We start from the raw sequence: 8,148 nt of genomic DNA on the forward strand, positions 1-8,148 counted from the left end.
TGCAGTTAGATGTGGCCATAGGATCAAGATCTGACAGTGGAATGTGAGAAAAAGTGTGTTGTGCAAGCCACCTCCAGGCTCAGCCCACGAAACCTTCTATGTTACAGGCCCAGGGAAGCCCTTGAAATGATCTGTTGCAACACAAAATCTATGTATCTGGATCCCTGAATGACCACATGGAGTGAAGCCCTTGCTGCCAACGAGGAACACCTGATTTGGACTTTACACGAGCAAGAAATAAACCTTTAGAGTGTTAACCGATGTGGTTTTAGGGTTTAGCTTTTACAGCAGCCAGCATTGCTTTAACAAACGCAAAGCTTGTTGCTAAAGATGAAGCCATTACTTAGAAGGAAAACCGGGCTTCCCTGGTGGCGCAGTGGTTGAGAGTCCGCCTGCCGATGCAGGGGACACGGGTTCGTGCCCAGGCCCTGGAAGATCCTACGTGCCACGGAGCGGCTGGGCCCGTGAGCCATGGCCGCTGAGCCTGCACGTCCGGAGCCTGGGCTCCGCAACGGGAGAGGCCACAACAGTGAGAGGCCCGCGTACCGCAAAAAAAAAAAAAAAAAAAGAAGGAAAACCTATATAGGTTTGATCTGAACCACGGTGGCTTTCGGAAAACCAAATAAGGAACCACATGACTGTTAGCGAGGACATTTAAATTTTAATATTGTATTCCATCAAACTTATGACACGTTTTTTTCATATTTTTACATCTCTGAAATAAGGCTGTATGTTGTAATCAACAGTATCTCAAATTGCAGGCAGCCAGGAGATAGTCGTGATATAGCTGCAGCTGACTGCACGTGCACCAACTTGGTCACAGTTCTCCGTCTCGTCATCCTTTCCCTTGAGTGTTTTGCATTGTTAGCACCACAGGTGTTGGTTTAATCGCCACTAACAATGTCTTCAAAAAGATTCCACGCTGATTTGGCACTGAAATGAAAAGTTATTGTGTATTAAAAAGGCAAGGAAACAGAGCAGCTTGATACATGATAAAAATCTATGTCTAAATAAGACTTAAAAGAGCTCTTTCAATATGCATGAAATGGAAATTCTACGTGATAGGAAAGCTTTGTGTCATGATTTTGTATTTCTTAGAAATGCATCAGTAATGGTGTGGGTTATGATTGACAGGTGCCTTCAATTTAGTGAAATTGTCAATACATCAAAACATCAGTGATTTCAACCAAGGAAGGCATCCAGTGTAAATAATGGTGATAATAATATAACAATTTACACTTGCCAAGAGCCAAACATATGCCAGGAAGCTCTGCTTTACTCACATTATCTCATTTAATCATCATAACAACCCTGTGAGGTGGTTACAATTATACATGATTGCAAGTCGTCCTGAGTGTTATATGGGAAAGGAACATGGTGCTCGGAGAAGGAACATAATTCAGATTGGGTGGAGGTGGGGAGGGGAACCTCCCTGAGGCAGCAAAGAGACCTGAAAGAAAATACTAGGCAACATTTATTGAGCATTTACCATGTACCGGGTATGAATCAAAGTTTATCGTGTTGGGACTTCCCTGGTGGTTCAATGGCTAAAACTCCGTGCTCCCAATGCAGGAGGCCCAGGTTTGATCCCTGGTCAGGGAACTAGATCCCACATGTTGCAATTAAAGAGCCTGCACGCGACAACGAAGATCCCGCATGCCACAACTAAGACCCAGCGCAGCCTAAATAAATTTTTTTTAAAAATCAATGGCCTTTAAAAAAAAAGTTTATTGTGTTAACTCACTCAATTCTCACAAAAAGCCTAAGAACATTATTATCAGCTCCATTTTACAAATGAAGAAATCAAGACAGCGATAGAGAAGTGAAATGATTTGCTCATAATAACTCAGCTAAGGAGTGATAAACCTGGGATCTGAACCAGGGCAGTGTGGCCCCAGAGCCCATGCATCTTACTTACCACTCTCCTAGTGACTGAAACAAAGGAGTCTCCATTTTACCAAGAACGGCAGCAGTAAGTGACCCGGTTACAAGCAAAAGCTCTAGAGCCAGGCTCCCTGAGTTCAAAGCCAGGCTCTACAACTGACCAGCAAGGTATTTGACCTTCCGAAGCCTTAGTTTCTTCATTTGTTGTGAGGTTTAAATGAATTGAGACATATAGAGCTTAGATCAGAACCAGAATATAGTCAGCCCTCAAACAATAGTACATAATATTGTCTTCGTACAACACTCACAGTAACTCAGAGAAAACTAAGACTCAGGGAGATTTAGCAATTTGTCAAAACCCACCCATTTCAAGAAAGGAGTCAGGATTCAAAGCTAAGTTGCTTCACTCGGAAGCCTTTGCTTTATGCATTACCCGATGGAGGTGCCTAGTAATGATGAGTCAGTGGTTTAGATCTTCATCCTGAAGGTTTCCAGGAAAGGAGATTCTCACTCCCAATGTGATATCTCATTTTAACATCCCAAATCCCACTCAGTAGTAAGGCTCTCTCATTGCCAATCTGGATTTCATCTGTTTTATTTTAAGGTCATTTCCTCTTTGAGAAGGAGAGAAGATGGAGACTCACCAGTTTCTTCGTTTTGTATCTTTCATATACTGTACGTTACATTTCCTCGCAAACATAGAGAAAGCAGGGAACATTTTAGACTCTGGCACGAAGTAGATGCTCAACAGAGAAATGTGTTGCGTGGAGAACAGATCGGTGCTGCCAGAGGTGGGGTGGGGGAGTTGGGGGTGGGCAAAATGGGTAAAGGGGATCAAAAGGTACAAACTTCCAGTTTAAAATAAGTAAGTCATAAAATGTAATGCGCAGCATGTTGGCTACAGTTAATAATACTGTTGTAGGGACTTCTCTGGTGGTCCAGTGGTTAGGATGCTGTGCTTCCACTGCCGGGGGCATGGGTTCAATCCCTGGTCAGGGAACTAAGATCCCATGTCTCGGCGTGGCCAAAAAAAAAAAAAAATAATAATACTATTGTATGTTTGAAAGTTGCTAAGAGAGTAGATCTTAAAAGGTCTCGTCACAAGGAGAAACAGATTTATAACTGTGTGATGATAGATTACTGTGGTGATCACTTCACAATATATACAAATAACAAATTATTATGTTGTACACCTGACACTAATGTTATATGTCAATTATATCTCAATTAACAATAAGAATAATAAATAAAGGCAAAAGGAATGTTTTATGAATGAACAAATGAGAGAACAGCTGCACAATCTCAAAATTCCCTCCCAGATCACATGGACCGCATGCACCCCACCCCTGCCCACCCAGCCCGCTTTTCTCTGACTCCCATTTCTTAACTGTAGTGTTTCTCAAACAAGGGTGTTGCAAGGGCATTCTGAGCACAATGTGGAGTTGAAGTGGCCTTAGTTTGTGGTGACACCCTGGGTTTCCTGATTCCTCATTCCCTTGGGCCAGCTTTTACCAAGAGGGTAGAGATGGAGATATCTGTGTGTGTGTGTGTGTGTGTGTGTGTGTGTGTGTATGTGTGTGTCTGTGTGTCTGTGTGTCTGTGTGTGTGTGCTGGGGAGGGGGTGCTGAGGTTGAGGGCGGGCAGGTGGATGACATGTGACTCACACACATCCTAACAGTCCATCAAGGTCACAGGTGTTACAGGCAGAGGAAGGTTGGGAGTCCTGTGGAACATTTATCATCAAGATGGGAGACCTGGACCTTTGGTTACAAATAATAGAAACCCATCTCAACACGCATAAGGAAAAAAGAAAGGCATGCATTGTTCACATAACTTGGAATTCCAGGGGTAGTTCTGCTTTCAGGTATGAATAAAGACATTCACATAAGACTTCAACTTTTCTCTCTTTCTCTCTCTCCCTGCTCTGATGCTTTTCTCTCTGTGTTTGATGGTACGCTCTCCTCGGAAAGCAGGCGTTCTCCAAATGATGGCTGCTGAGAACCCTCAGTGGACATCCTCCCAGCCTGCAGAGAGCTCTAGCCATCACGACTGTGTTTACCTTGGGGGCAGTGGGAAGGGTTTGTCATGGGGAAGAGGCTGTTTTCTTTTGTCAAAAAATTGAAAGCTTTCTCAGAAGCCCCAGAGCAGACTTCCCCTCGGGTCTTATAGGCAACAACTGGGTCACGTGGATACCCTACCTGCAAGGGAGTCTAGAAAAGTGAGAAATAGGGATGTGATTGGCTTAGATGTATCATGATCCATGGCCTGGGGCTGGCCATGTGGTCAGCCTGAACAAAATTGGGGTTTCTTAAGCCAGGAAGGAAGGAGACTAGATTGGGTAGGTAACGAATGGCGTCTACCACAAGAAAGTGTTGTGAGGCAAACTGGCTAGATCGCAGAAGGAGCACAGGGAAGAGAAGCTTTGCAAAAGTAGTGGAAATGCCAGCTAGACAAAAACAACTTATGTGCACATTAGAATTGGGGAGGAGGGAGGTGAAGGCCAGGAAAAGATGTGAATCAGGGAAGGTGGGCATGGCCAGAGTGGAGAGGACCAGCCAGCTGTGGACAGCACATTCCTGGGAACATACAGCTCTTATCCAAGGATATTCTGCAGCAGAGGTTCAACAAATACAGAGGATGCTTGGTGAGCGAGGAGCTAGTGAGGGATCTCACCATGCAGACAGTATGAGTTCTTCCCACTGTGTTTGTTCAGTCTCCACTATTCATGCTCCAAAGTGACCCTAAACCAAAGCGACGAAGGTGTGATACCTCTGGGGCACCAAGGAGAAACATGATGGAACATCTTCAGTGGTTCCCTGCTACTATGAACTCAAGTCCAGACTTCATAGTCTGGTCTCACTGGTCCTCTCCAGCTTCATCCATCACTATCCTCCTCCCTCCTCCATCCTTTTGCTCCAGCTCCTTGGAGCTCTCTAAATCCAGGCTGTACTTTCTTTTTTTTTTTTTTTTTTTTGGCTGCGTTGCGGAGCATGCAGGATCTTAGTTCCCTGACCAGGGATCAAACCCCGTTTTTTTTTTTAATTTATCTTTGGCTGTGTTGGGTCTTCATTGCTCTGCGTGGGCTTTCTAGTTGCAGTGAGCGGGGGCTACTCTCCATTTTGGTAAGTGGGCTTCTCATGGTGGTGCTTTCTCTTGTTGTGGAGCATGGGCTCTAGGCACTTGGGCTTCAGTAGTTGTGGCTGACGGGCTCAGTAGTTGTGGCTCATGGGCTCTAGAGCTCAGGTTCAGTAGTTGTGGCGCACGGGCTTAGTTGCTCCGCAGCATGTGGGATCCTCCCAGACCAGGGATCGAACCCACATCCCCTGCATTGGCAGGCGGGTTCTTAACCACTGCACCACCAGGGAAGCCCAGAAGCACGGAGTCTTAACCACCGGACTGCTAGGGAAGCCCAGGCTCGTACTTTCCTGACTCCAGGATTTTATTCCCACTGTCCTTCCTGCCCTTTCCTATGTGTGACCTCTCTGAGCCTCTGTTGTCTTTTCTGTACAATGGGAAGCACTTCCCTAACTAGGTGTTGTGAGAACTATGAAAATGAGATATACCATGGTTAGCACTTCGAAACCGCCAGGCACGTAATTAGTGCTCAGTCCCTGCTAGCTACTGTTATTCGTCAATCCCTGTTTTGAAATCATAACAAACTTGACATACTTGCCGTAGTACTTACGCATTTCTTCCTTGCTGTCTTCCTGAATGACTATGTCAAGAGAATGAGCCCCAGGGCAACGTGTGTGGCTGCCCTTTGCATCTTGCTCTCTGTAGTGGCATGGCAAGCACACAGCTGTTCTTGAAGAGTTCACCTGAGATGCAACACAGCCAGCCTGACGAGGGACAGAATGTGTCCATCCAGGACACGTTGGAGGATACAGAGCTAGGTTGGGCAGAAAGTCAACTTCCGGGAGTGTTCCCTCTTGCTGGCTGTAGGGCCACACCAGGAAATGGAGCCCACCCACGGTTCCACAACAGAGCTGTTAGGAAAGTCAGACGAACTTGTCCACCAACGATGTGTGGTTCGGGTCTGCCGCCAGGCATCTCCCCCAGAAGACAGGAATTTACCAGTGTGAGGAGGTGAAGCCTGAGTGCCACTCGACTCCTTTCATGGCCCCTCGGCAGTGACTCAGCGGGAAGCCAGCCAAGGTCTGAGTCACTCCCTCCCCTCCCACCACACCCAGGGTTTTCCTCCAGGGCTTGGAAGGCTGCTTATAGCTGGAGGTGTAAGTCTTCAGTACCTGGGTCTGATCTCTTCAACACAGCTTAGTATTTAAAAGCACAAGCTCTGGAGTTAGGCAGCTTGGGTTAGAAGCCTGGTTCCACCTCTTATCTAATCCACAGCAAGTTTCTTAGATTCTCCGGCCATAGTTTGCCCATCTGTAAATGGGAACAATAATGTTACCTCCCTCATAGAAGTGAAATATCTTAGAACAGTGCATGGTATGCTGACAGGGCTACTCTAAAACCCCAGGCCTGGTCCCCCCTCAGGGCTTTTGCACTTGCTGCTTTCTCTGCCTGTTTTTGCCCCCAATGGCAGCTCCCTCACTTAATTCAGGTCTTTACTAAAGATTCATTTTCTCAGTGAAGCCCACGATGGCCGCCCTATCTAAGCCTTCCTCCTCCCAAACTTCTTACCTTCGTTCCCACTTTGTCTCCATAGTACTTATCACCGTCTAATACACCATGCGTTTCAATCATGTATCTTCTCTACTGTCTGTCTCCCTCCACCCACGCTGGAATTCAAGTTCCATTTTTGTCTGTTTTCTTCACTGCTGTACTCCCAAGACCTAGAAAAGTGCTGACACATAGCAGTTCTTAATAAACATGTGGAATGAATGGAAATGAATGTCAACTTATTCACCATTATTTATCACCAATTATTATTGTCATCAATAAAGATCACCAGTAAAGATCACCATTATTATCTCATTCCAGTGAGACTCAGAGAGAAGTTCAAAGCTTAAAACCATTACCAGATTCTGCACATCTGCCTTTGGTTCATTTATACTTGAATTAATAGACTCTCAAAACTTGGAGACATCCACTGTTAGGGTGGAAAACTCTGTTAGCCACAGGGCTGGGCAGACGGCCTGTAATGTAAATCCGATGGGGCCAGTAAGGAGTGGTGAGAACCCAGGAAGCTGGGAGTCCAATCCCCACCTAAAGGCATTTAAATTCAAATGAAAAAATAACCTCTACTAACCAAACACGTCTCTAAGCTGCATTTCCCTGATTCCAGACTCTAACTGTAAATTTATCTTACCACCCACTGGATCATCCTGATCTTAAACTATCCAAATACTGACACGACCCAGAGACCCCATTCTCCCACCACCCTGACATCAAGACTCCAGGTGGGCTTCACAGGTCTAGCGGTCAGTTACAATCTTAGCTCTACTATTTTGGGCTGCTTTGCTGCCCTTTTAACTCTCCCAAAGTTCAGCTGGTGGGTAACTCGCCAGTAAATTCCCAAAGCCTAGCAGAGCTTGGGTGAATTAATGAATGACTGGATGGCCCATACCAATCAGTCACAAGGGTCCGCAGTACCTTCCTCATCTCCATTATTCAATCTTCAAAAACCTCCCGAGGAGGCACCTCATGTCCAGTTGGAATCTCGCTCCGGGAAGATTATTTCTCCCCCATTCCTCAAGGGTGAAGGGTGGTTAAAAAGATAGATTCACATCATTCAAGAGAACTCAAGGCACTCCGCTCCATCTGCGTAGAGATTGGGGTGACCCCACCCCCTCCCCAAGGACAATGGGCGGGGACTTGCCTCATGTTTGTATAAAGGCCCATCCTGGTGAATTTCCCAAAGAGAGACAGCTCCAAAAGTGTGGCGCCTTTACTCCTAGAAGCGGGAATTGCCAGAGCCCTTCCGCCCTCCCACCTCCCTCCACCCTGCCCCCCGCCCCGCGGCATTTTCTCATTCAAATGGAAGAAGGAATTAAGCCCCCACGCACATATACACTCACACACCCAACATAAAATGGGGAAATGGAGCTTAGACAGAATAGAGTTCTAACCTTCGCTGTCTATATGACCTTGAAGTTCCCCGAGCCTTCCTTTGCTTTCTCATCCGTGAACTGGGAAGAAAATTCAAGACACCTGATTGGGTGCTGGGACGAGCCCTCCTGCCCCTGTTTAGCTCCTCCCGCAAGCTTTAGCCCACACTCTGACCAGAGTTGTCCCCCCTCTCTCTGTCTGTCTTCACACACACACACACACACACACACACACACACACACACACACACAC

At 46.2% G+C, this 8,148-nt stretch overlaps 1 long non-coding RNA gene across 1 annotated transcript; it reads right to left on the bottom strand.

Annotated features, from left to right (window-relative positions):
• Positions 1-560: 560 nt before the first annotated feature.
• On the bottom strand, positions 561-6,744 carry LOC113624727 (uncharacterized). Its single transcript, XR_003434445.1, has 3 exons — positions 6,529-6,744; positions 5,570-6,270; positions 561-933 (listed from the first exon to the last, which is right to left on the bottom strand). It is a non-coding gene; the product is annotated as an uncharacterized LOC113624727 (long non-coding RNA).
• Between the last annotated feature and the right edge of the window lie 1,404 nt (positions 6,745-8,148).

This window comes from Aethalodelphis obliquidens, unplaced genomic scaffold (assembly GCF_003676395.1).
Source record: "Aethalodelphis obliquidens isolate GAN/ISIS:26980383/991018 unplaced genomic scaffold, ASM367639v1 scaffold14, whole genome shotgun sequence".
In the NCBI taxonomy this organism is placed as follows: domain Eukaryota; kingdom Metazoa; phylum Chordata; class Mammalia; order Artiodactyla; family Delphinidae; genus Aethalodelphis; species Aethalodelphis obliquidens.